Here is a 12,157-nt window from a genome sequence, read left to right on the forward strand (position 1 = left end):
CCTGGAGGAGGTGTACCACCTCCAGACCCTTCTTGTCAAATGACTCGAGCTTAGAATGCACTGATTCCAAGTCCTTCGTCGTTGCGGTTCCGAAGAGCCAGTTAAGCAACTGGCCACCTCCGTCGATCAATCCGCGCCTCCACCGGGTTCCGTCGACTCTCAAAGCTCGTTCCAACTCCCGGAATTCCCGCCTCCGGCGTTCCGCTCTTGCCTTGATTTCGGCCAAGTCAAGCGCAGGACCTTCCAAAAAGGGTTTGACCTCCATAGGGAAATTCCCTATCACTGCTTTGTCGAAGGCACGCGACAAATCATCTAATCAAGCGGAAACAAGTTTAATTACTTGCTCTGCCTGCTTGGTGGGCACGTCGTAGATGACAACCCATTCCGAATCACCCAGTGCCAACGTACCTTCCGGATGGAACACCACTCCCTCGGTCACAATGAACTTTTCTCTCATTTCATTCACTTGAAGCATTTGGCCTACGACACAGACCAATATAAATAACAGCATATTCTTCATCCATCCGGGAGCCTGTTTCTTCCTGGTTGGATGACCCGTCGATGATTCCGACACTGAATGAGTCGTGGAATCTCCTCCGCCTTGTAGGCCTTCGTCCATTTCGGCAATCGGCTCCAGCTGGCGGCGCTTCACTCTCCCCTTTTCTCCACTGGCTAGCGGCTCCACAGCTTCTCCAGTAGGGGTGGTGTGGGGTGTCACTTCAGTGTCAGCTTCGGGTGCCACAACCGTGTCGGCTTCGGCACGTGGCCCATCCGCTCCAGTATCAGCACGGGCTTCTTCCCAACCTGTGTCAGCACGCGCGACACCCGAGTCGGTGTCGGCATGCTCGACATCCAACTCATTTTCTTTGTCGCTATCTTACTCCTCGTCCGATTTCACTACAAACTTCTTCATTTGCGACACATGTACCACAATAGTCTTTTTCCCACTTGGTTTACGAAGTTCGTAGTTCAGTTCAGTAACCTGTCTGATCACTTTGTAATGCCCCACGTATTGATGCAGCAACTTTTCCTGGAGCCTCTTCTTTCTTTGAGGACGAAAGATTAACACTAGGTCTCCGGGTTCGTACACTGGTGCCACTATCACTCTGGCATCATATTTCGTCTTCTGCCGTTGTTGTACCATGGCCAGCCTGTGTTTTACGTCTTCTCTCAGCTCCATCATTGCCTTCATCAGATCTTCCACATTGACTAGTTTTGGCTGGCTTCGCCCCGTCGCCGCCAGCAGATCCGTCAGAATCACTGCTTCTCTCCTATACACCATCATGAAAGGTGTATGGTTGGTAATTTCTTGTCGTGCAGTGTTGTAGGGAAATGTCACGAAACCGAGGAATTTGTCCCAATCCTCGTGACTTTCGTCCACGTACATCGAGAGCATTGTTGCTAGCGTCTTGTTTTTCCTTTTCACAAGCCCGTTCGCTTGCTGATGGTAGGGCACCGTCATGCGATGTGACAGTCGTAGCAGTGCCAACACCTCACGGGTTACTTCGGCGGTAAAACACTTCCCCTGGTCTGAGGTCAGTTCCCGTGGAAATCCGTGTCGAAGCACAACATCCTCGACGAAGAAGTTCGCTATTTGCCAGGCCATGGCATCCGACAGCGCCCTGGCCTCCACCCATTTTGTAAGGTAGTCAACCACGACCACAATGTTTGTATTACCACTACGGGATCGTGGGAACGGGCCAAGGACATCAATGCCGATCCGCTCGAATGGTCCTTCCACCTGTATGATCTCCATCAGCCCCTTCGTATTTCCTTGATCCGGCTTCCGCGTCTGGCAACTTTTGCAGCTTTGGACATAAGGGGTAACCGCTCTGTCCATTTTGGGCCAATATAATCTTTGTCTTCCTTTCTCCAAGGTCTTTCCTTGCCCCAGATGTCCCGCCGTGGGTTCCTCATGAACCCATGACAACGCTTCCTTCCGCCGCTCCAGTGGCACACATAGGCGGTCAAATTCTTGACCGAACCTGATTGTCCTCAGGTACAGTGAGCCATCCTTCATCATGAAATTCCCGTACTGCGTTGTGCCGTTGTTGCTCATCACCTGCTTGATCCATCGCCACTGCTTCGCCCGGTCTTGACCCTCAGCCCAATACCGTGTATCCAGGCCTATGACAGCGACTGGGATGGCCACCACTTGTGCCCCCTCACCCCCTTCTTGTATAGGGTAACGTGATAGGGCATCTGCGTCCTCGTGCAAACTTCTCTTCTTGTAGCAGATGGCAATGTCGTACTCTTGCAACGACAAACTCCACCTCTCCAATCACCCACTTAGCTCTTGCTTGGTCATCAGCCAACATAAGGCATGGTGATCGGTTTTCCCCACGACTTTCGTACCCCAAATGTACGGCCGAAACTTCTTTACAGCCCATACAATGGCAAGGCACTCTTTTTTCGTTATGGTGTAATTTCTCTCCTACTTGTTCAACACTCTACTAACGAAACAAATCGGCATGGGGTTTCCGTTTATTCTTGCATCAGCGCCAGCCCTATACCGTTATCACAGGCGTCAGGATGCATTTCGAAATTCTTGGAATAGTCCGGATGAGCAACCTTTGCTGCCTTCACCAGCGCAGCTTTCAACTCGGCGAAACTGTTCCGTTCCGGCTCTCACCAACGAAAAACACCCTTCCCCTCCATTGCCGTGAGGGGGTACGCCACCTGGGCGAAATTTGGAACAAACTTGCGGTAAAATGAGCAAAGGCCTACAAAGTTCTTCACTCACTTCCTTTTTGCCTTTTCATTGGCATTAAGGTTCAGCCCAGGAAACATCTCGATAGCCTTACAGTGATCATGATCAGGCTCTATTCCAGCTTTGCTTACAACGTGGCCCAACATCCTCACACGCTCGTTTCCGAAGGTACATTTTTCCATCTTCAGCAGCAAATTAGGCTTTCGGAAGCACGACAAGACTTTTCTCAGTCTTTCCAAATGCTCTTCCGCATCCCTCCCGAAGATATCTACATCATCCATGTAGACCAGGTAATTGGTCTACTTCAATCCTGCCAATACCATGTCCATCAGCCGCTCGAATGTGCTCGGAGCTGAGCAAAATCCAAACGGCATCACACGGAATTGGTAGCGGCCATCCGGTTTGACGATGCACTGTGCAAGCCGCATAAGGCTCCTCCCCCTCGGGTGTCTTGGGTTTCGCTTAACTCTCCTTCTTCTTTTCCTTCTGACAGCTTCTCGCGATATGCCCTTCTTCATCGCAATTAAAACAGCGAACTGGATTCTTCTTTTTCGGTTTCTTGCTCCAATCTCTTTTCCCCCCTTCTTTCTCCTTTTTCTTCGAAGGATCCCTTTCCCGGGCTAGCTCGTCCCGCAACTCCTGGATCTGACGCTGTAGGTCTTACATTTGATCAAGACCTACTGCTCCGACAGCAGGCTTCTCACCCTCTCTACTCCTATCCTCATAGCCTCTCTCATAGGCTGTTCTGACGGCATCCGCGTGCAGTCTCGCCTCCTCCAGGAAATCCTTACACGTCTTGATGCCCAACACGTAAAGCCTCTCGTACAGGACTGGGCTCAGCCCCCTGAACAGGTGATCAATGCGCACCACTTCAGCCATGTCTGGCCGCGCAGTGTCCATGACATCATGGTAGTAATCCGTGACATCCTCGCCCTTCTTCTGGACTCTCATCCACAGCTTCCTTTCTATTTGCCGCTTCAGATTTACCGCCACGATTTGCTTGAGGAACAGCGTCTTGAGCCCTCGCACCTCTCTGAAGTGCTCCGGTTCATCATCCGTCGCGGCTACAAGAATATTCCGGTCCTCCCAGTTATCCGGTCGGGCGTCTCTCGTCTCAAGGCCTACAATCCATTTGTAGGCAGCACCCTCGAGCGAGACGTCGATAGCCCTTGCTAGATCGATATTAGACAAACGATTATGGCAGCTGATCCTTTCAAATCGGTCTTTCCACTCAATTGCGTTCTTTTCGGACGTGCCCCGTAACTTTTCGGGCTCCTTGTAGTGGAACATTGGGCGGTCCGCCATGTCCTCCTCTTCTTCCAAAAACGGATCTCAATCTAGCTCGGGATCCTCCAGAGACTGTCGGCTCGGGAATCCTCCCACGCTGAATCCGCTTCGTCCCTGTTTCACGGATGTCGCTTCCTGCGGATTACTGAACGCTCTTGGTCGTAGGCCTTCACGCGGATTTCTTCCTCTCAAGCCTCCCGCCTCCGACAGATGGCTACTATCGGTACCTGACGAACGGTCGATGACCCCAGTTTTATCAGCTTCCACGCCCGCTGCGCTTCTTTCGCCTGTCACGTCTTCCGCTTGTGCCGACACATGACACACTTCCTTGCTCCCGGTCATTAACCCCAGTGTTCCAAGCGAATTCGGGTCACCCGTCCGCTTCCACTGCGACAGCGGTCCTTGATCCCGATAAATGAACCGCTCTTCCGGTCGCTCTTCGTCCCCCGCCCTGGTACGTACGTTCACCTCTCGTCCGTTCCCTTCCTCATGAGCCCCCTTACACTGCTTACGTGCAGCCCTCGGTTCGTAAGTCCCCTCCGACACGGCACTTCCCGCTCTTGGATTCCTATAATCCTGGCCGCTCCGTTCTTCCTCAAATTCCTCGCCTTGTAGCTCGGAGTCCGACCGGAATTGTTCCGGATCTTGAACTTCCCTTGGTCGGGACACTTCACTAGGCAAACATGCAACCCTCAGCCACAGGGTGAGCTCACTTGCCTCTGCAGGCGGGCCTCTTGAACGGCCCTTTACCCGCGTTGATGCTGCGTCTACTGCCTGCAATTGTGATCGCCCAAGAGGAGTAGCTGCCCTCACACCCGAGTAATAAGTGTGAATTTCCTTGGCCACTTCCTCTCCTGCCCGCCTACGGCTTTTTCTCCCCGCGTCTGCTATCACACTCCTACCGTGTGACATTCACTCGAGGATCCACTGTGATCCCACTATCAACTCCACGCTTCCTCAGACCGTTGCTGTGGTCTCGTGCCCGGCAATAAATGGCCGAGTCCGCCTTCCAGAGACCCCTCACAGCAAACGCCTAGCCGAGTCAAACGTGTCTTTGAATAGTGAAAAAACAGGAGCACCTCCACCATGTAACAGATTCACTGGGGGTATTACTCGTTGGCAGGTTACACGATACACAGCAGTACACGACAGCACTAAACAGCACTTACAACACTACAGCTACATAGAATCACTATACTGGACTGCCCCTCTGGCCAGCCATAGACGGGCTTTTAAGGCCTCTGACATACGGCCAGAGCAGCAAAGTCCATTGACCATTGCATATTTAGGCCACTCAGCATCCTGGGTTGAGCGACAAAGTACATTTGCACTACAATACATCGCTACAAATTCTCATTGTTTATAATTGTGAAGGGAATTTCCGAACCCTTATGCGAAATGAATATCCATACAGGTATACTGAAGAGAAAACTATTATCACCCATGCCAATCTGTCGGTTGGGTCCGACTAAAGAATCTGGGTCGTAAATCTTTTGCAAATCACAAAATTTTTTCATAAAGCTTCAGTAATCTTTTTTGTCATTCTTTTGTTGCAGTATAGGTTAGTGAAAACGTTGCCGATTAGACCACTCTTTTGAAGATTTTTACTGGAAATTGAATCTCACGTCTATAAATTGTAAATGACCCTCTTTTCGTAACCACTTGTTGATAAACGATTCTTTTTTTAAATATTTTTTTACCCTTTACTTTACTGATGTTACTGTTTTTGAGTGATGATGCGTTGAGTTTTTTATTGCCTTGTAGACAATAAAAAAAACTTTAGGTGACTCAATTTCTAGTTTGTCGTGACTTAACGTTCATTTTTTACGAGAAAACAAGCGGAAAGGACAAATTTGGTGACATGGCAACAAAACAGATCATAGTCTATGCAGACAACCAGTGGCGTTTTAAATGTCAGGTCGAAGCTCTTGTTTATTTTTTTGCAGTTGTAATCTCTACTTTTCTAAATCCTTGTTTTTCATTTAAATATTGCAGTTTATTAAAAAATCATGTTTCCACCAACTGATCAAGAGGTGGAAATTGTCCTTAAAGCTAGTAGAATTTCATAAAGAGAAAGAAAACGCCGGTTAATTGAATTAACTTCGCAGTATGCGACGCATTTACGATATCGATCTGTAAAAATACTTGAAATTTGGAAAAAGCAAGGTGTAGCACATGATATCTGGGTTAGAATAAAAGAAAGAGTAGATCTGGTGCGGAAATATAACTTGAAACCAAGAGCACCAAGAGAAAATCAATCGTTCATTCAGGATGAGGTAAGACAATGGGATTTCTGTTTGTTTCTTTGTATGTAATTTTACGTTAATTTCACAGTTAACTCAGCTTGATGGACAAATCGAATAACTCGATAAAGATGTTTGCAGCGATAGCGATTTCCAAAGTAAGTAAAATTGAACTGTGTAAGAAAAAACCTAAGCAAAACCTACTATAACAAATAAAACTTCTTTTTTGATGACACAGGGGTAGAAAACTGTAAACGAAGCTCACTTACATTTACACAGCTACTGCGACATTTTGCTGCACGTACCAATAAAAAACAAACCATCTGCTGACTCTCATTAAAGTTCACGAGCCATTACCCGATTATTCTTTACTGACAAACACTGGAAAAGAATTAAGGAAAATCGATGGACTTGACTTTCTAGCATCAATAAATGACCCAACACACAAAAAACTGTCTGAAGCAAGGCTGATTAACGATGGGAAATACTTTCATTTCGGAATTGAGAATGCATTAAAAGGCAAATCCGTTGGACTTATCCATCGTGATGCTGACCTTCTCCAGTTTGTTGACGTCTATCTCCAGAATCCAAGTCTTTTGCCAAAAAACTTGCGCGACAGAGTAAGTGATCATTTTAATTATCTGTGGGCAGGCCTGTACTTTTAACTTCAACACAGGCAACCAGCTGTTTATGTTTATATTGTCTGATCTTGTATTTGAATTTTCCCATTTATGCCGAAAATGCAAAACTACAAAATACTCCTGTATGCTTTTGGTTCGTTTGTATTTTGATGAAATAGAATTAGTCTTTTTTCTAAATATTATGAGTTTTACCAGCCGTAACACACTATTATTAATCTAAAAATAATTACATTTGCAATTAAATTTAAGCTTTTGACACAAATTCCCAACTTGATCGAGCTAAGGCTATTTTGAAGGGAGAACTTCACGCTAGACATATTGATACTGTAACGGCAGTACCTCATTACAACGTCGATATCCACATCGACGAAGCAAAACTCAACGAAGATAAGAATGCAGTAACTATCACTCCAATTCTAGGAAGAATCCATTCGATCCAACCAACAGCAACACACAAAGAAGGTACCAAAATCATTTTGGACACATCTGTATTTGTAATTGGGTTTTATGTGGGGAAAGGAAAACCGGATTACATTTCTAGTTTTCTCTCCGAATTGATCGTGAATTCCGACGATTGTCCCCATCGAATTCAGATAGTGCGTGCATTCAAGCTCGTTGTTTGACAGCTTCGCTTCGTTGCATAATAGCGGATGGGCCCATGAGGTCTTACTTGAAACGGACAAAAGGTCATTCAGGGTACTGGTCATGGCATCGTTGCATTCAAAAGGGAGAAATGGTTAATCGTGCCATTCTGCTTCGAAGTGTTAATTCCCAAAGGAGAACTGACGCGAACTTTTTAACGTACCATATAAATAGCTTATCTGGTGATGAACACTTGAAGGATATTAGAGATGTCCGTCTTTTCGTAAAAATGGATTTCCCAATGGTTACAGGGTTTATAATAGATCCCATGCACACTGGAATACAGGGAGCTTTTTCCCGGTGATTTGAAGGTTTTATTCTTGTTCCAAAAGAGGGAAAACTAAGTAGTACCAAGATTGACGAAGCTGATCGTCGAATTAAATTCTTTCATTTATGTCGTCCTTTTGGATTTGACCGTTATGTTGGCAAACTTTCAACTTGTAAAAATTTAAAAATTCACGTTAAACGCAATATCTTGTACTACTTACTTTATCCCCTTTTTCAAGGAATTCTTCATGAAACCAATCTTGAACATATACAGTACGGCATGTTGCGGTTGGGAGAATTTAACAAAAAAACAGTCTCTAGAACTAATGTCATTGAAGCCCAAAAAACATTTCAGAAATATTCTATTGACCTTACCGAACTGGGTATCCCTTGTAGGTTTGTGAGCCATCAGGTGACTCATCTATGGGAGGACATTGAAAAATATGGGTGCGGTGTGGAGACTAACAGTTCTTTCCCTTTCGAAAGTTTTCTAGACTTCTTTCGGAGATGCTTGCGTAGTGGCAATCTTCAAGAAGAACAAATTAGAAATCGCTGTATCGAAAAGAGTAAATTCCAGCTACCAACAACTTCCTGTGGCATGATAATTGAAAACAAAGTGCAATTGGTTTTTGAAGCCAAAAAGTAAAAAAACAAAAACAAAAAAAACAACGCCCTTTACAATTCTTCGATAAAGGTGATTCCTGTCCCATAAAGCTTGCGAGTAATAACTTTTTTCTGACTAATCGATTCCTCAACAATGTATTCCTATAGGATAAATTCAGCGTTTTTGCCTGCATTGACATTGTCAATAACGGGGGCATTGTACAAGTAATCTCCAAAAAATTCCTCACTCTTGAAAATGCTTTTCAGAAACCATATATGTCTTCGAGGTTTCATATTTATTCTGGTTCTAACCTGAGTTCTCAAACGTTTGTGCTGCGTCCCTCTGAAATTTTTGTTAAAATGATGGCTCTTCCTTTGAACCCATTTCCCCCTATATCACTTGATAATGTTGGTTTGCGATGGTATTTGGTTCCTTTGTTCCGCTCGTATGAAAATGGTAACTGATAATACATAGCCTGCTCATGAAATAAATTTTCGTGTCTGCATTCTTTTAATAAAGTTACAAATACTGTTTTCGAGGGGGTTGGCAACTCGCAGAATCTTCGTACAGCCCTGGCCAGAATTTTCCTATCTGTCCTCTCATAGAATCTGATAGAATCTCTATAAAATCGGCATGGAGACTCCTGCTACCTTCGACACTGGCTACCTGGGGGGTCGACACTGGCTACCCCGACACTGGCTACCCGACACTGGCTACCCATAAGGCCGACACTGGGTACCCCGACACTGGCTACCCGACACCGGCTACCTATAGAGGGTGACACCGGCTACCTATAGTTGGCGACACTAACTACCTCTTTTTTGCTACCCTGTTACATTTAACGTAAGCAAGAATCCCATGGCCTTTTGTTTCTTGCCTGCAATTACATTCCTATATCCAACATGATGACCATGCGCCATTGGGGTCCGGAAACTTCTCAGTTGCTCCACCCGCCATAACAATCCAGTAACCACTCTTATGATCCAACCGCCGTGTATGATCAACCCACAAACGGCCACTGTGGGATTTTGTATGATCCTTCGACCGCTGGGTTCGCAGAACCCCTCAGTTGATCTACCCGCCACTGTGTTCGGGTGCGAATTCATGTTGTTATCCTGATGTAGTATAATTTTATTTAACTGCTTTCAATTTCTTTGCTCAAAGGTTTTTTACTTTGAATACCTTTTTTGAAATTTAATTTAATTTCGCTTGCCTTTACGTTTGATTACATTCGCGTATATTTACCAAACATTCGAAAAGCAATCATTTTTTTATGCAAGCCGAGGGCTTAGAATCGACGGAGGGTGGGGGGTCTTTTCATTGGACTATTTAGTTAATGCAAGTAAACGAATGTTTCTTACATTGAGTTGGACAGGTGGCCATTATAGGTAATTTTGAAGGGGTAAAAAAAGAAAAGAAAGGTAGCCAGTGTCGCCTACTATAGGTAGCAGGTGTCACCCTCTATAGGTAGCCGGTGTCGGGTAGCCAGTGTCGGGGTAGCCAGTGTCGGTCTTATGGGTAGCCAGTGTCGGGTAGCCAGTGTCGGGGTAGCCAGTGTCGACCCCCCAGGTAGCTAGTGTCGAAGGTAGCAGGTGTCGATTTCCCATAAAATCCTGATTTGTCGTACACTAAAATTTTGATATGCCGAGCCCTCGACGGTTTCTTTTTCCTTCGTTACGCCCAAGTCATGTGTCACCGGCCAATGCTTTCCCTTTTCGTTTGTTTCTGCATCGAAGGATGGTATAGTGGTTAGCGTACTTAATTTGTATCACTATCGATAAAGGTTAAAATTACATTCATCATTTCAATCATCAGCTTGTAAAAAATAAAAATAGTATACTCTCATACAACATAACGTACCGAAATGAATTACATGAATATGCAATGCTTTCCATAAACATTATTGAAAATTTTGTTAAGTTCGTGTTGGCGTGGGCATAAAGTATAGATAGTGTTTTGCTTCCTCCTTGGTTATTATACAACAATTTGGTGTAGTGGTTAGCATGCTCGCTCGTCATCGTGAGAGTCTGGGGTTAAAATCTTGGTATAGTCTGGAAATTGAAAGAATTATTTAAAAATAATTCTATTTGCATGGCTAGAGGACTTTTCAACACTCGTTGGCAAATGAATAAAATACTGTTTTTTTTTTATTTTAATTAAATTTTTTAATATTTAATTTATCACCAATCACGATACGTCAGCCCTCCATTTTATAACCGTTTATAACTGCTTTAAATCGGTTGATCATCAATCGCGATGGGGTTGGGCTGGCTTTTCCCTTTTTTTTTCTTACCTTTCCTCTTTCAAAAATTGAGATTCCAACCCAAAAATGCCCCAAAAAACGCGTTGTTTAACCATCCCATTTAACGAAACCCATAACCAGACGGGAAAATTTCCTCGCGTATTTTCTACTCCTTATGAAGTACCTTTGGTTTCGTATTTATGGCATCCATAGAATCGCGCTTTGACGATATGTGATCCCCTGATGTGCTCTTTGACACTAATGACAAAGCCTCTGGCTGGCATATTGCACAACAATCCATAACTAGCAACAGAAAACGTTTTGCCATAAGAAACGAAGCCTTCTTTTTCCAGTGTTGTGGCTTCCGCAACCAAATGCGCAAAGAAATCGTTTACCGAGAAAGTTTTCTTGATCCCATGATAGATGCCAACAACTACTATATCAGAATTTTCTACTGCAAATATAGATCTAAGAATCGGGCAAAACTGTACTTCGCTGCTTTTTGTCAATGACAGTCTATCTATATTAACCATCCTACATAGCACACTTCTACCGGCGGATGTCCGCTTCCTGGCCGAAGATCCGCAAGACATCATGTCCTTTCAAATTTGATCACCCGACAGACATCCCTGGGACTACCCAGGACAGTCCGGGTAGTCCCAGGGATGTCCGTCGTTGTCAGATGATAAAATTTTACGTCCAATGGCAGTGGTAAAATATAATCCGAATGACTTCCCTGCTACTGCCAAAAGTACCTTCAAAAGTTTCGTTTTTTGTGTCTATATAAACGTAGTTTTAAAAAATTAGGATTAATTAACCATGGTTAAGTATTAAAAAAAAACATTAAGTGGATACATTTTTTCCAATGATGGTTTATTTTCATATTAATAACATAATAATAAAAAAACAGTTTATATTTGAGTCGTTATTTTTTCGTAATCTTTTAAAAACATTTCAACATTGCAAACAAACAACAAACATTTAAATGATTTCACCCTTGCCCGGCTGATACAAGCCCTTCCTAATGGTTGAAGGGTGATGATGTTGTGGAAACTGAACAAAAGAAGCATTAGGTGACTGGAGAGTTCATCTTTTCAATATTTCATACTTTTTTGCCATTTCTTTTTTTTTTCCTATTCATATTTCAGTTTTTTTTTTCAATTACTTTTTTCCCTCACACTTGAACATTTTCTTCTCTCGATTTTTGGCAAATTGGCAAATGAACAAGAACCGTTTTTTACCGAGCTCTCGGACAAAGAGGTGCCGGATTCAGGAAGACTTACACTGACTTCGTTTAAGTTTACGTGATGCGGAGAATGTAGTAGTAACAAGTGATTGTCGGAAGAAGAACAATTTGTTCAAAATGGGAACAACGGCATCTTTTTGGATGGGGAGGAAGAAATTGAAGATTTTTAAAGTTGCTTTGATTGTTTGTGATGGGGTTTTGGTTGAGTCTACCGATGATACATTTCCTACCGATAGCGCTTCATCTGACTCAGAATACGTAAGCAATGAGGAATC

At 44.2% G+C, this 12,157-nt stretch overlaps 1 pseudogene; it reads left to right on the forward strand.

Annotated features, from left to right (window-relative positions):
* Positions 1-6,767: 6,767 nt before the first annotated feature.
* On the forward strand, positions 6,768-8,436 carry LOC116923892 (annotated as a pseudogene).
* The last annotated feature ends 3,721 nt before the right edge of the window (positions 8,437-12,157 follow it).

The sequence above is a fragment of the Daphnia magna genome, linkage group LG3 (genome assembly GCF_020631705.1).
Source record: "Daphnia magna isolate NIES linkage group LG3, ASM2063170v1.1, whole genome shotgun sequence".
In the NCBI taxonomy this organism is placed as follows: Eukaryota; Metazoa; Arthropoda; class Branchiopoda; order Diplostraca; family Daphniidae; genus Daphnia; species Daphnia magna.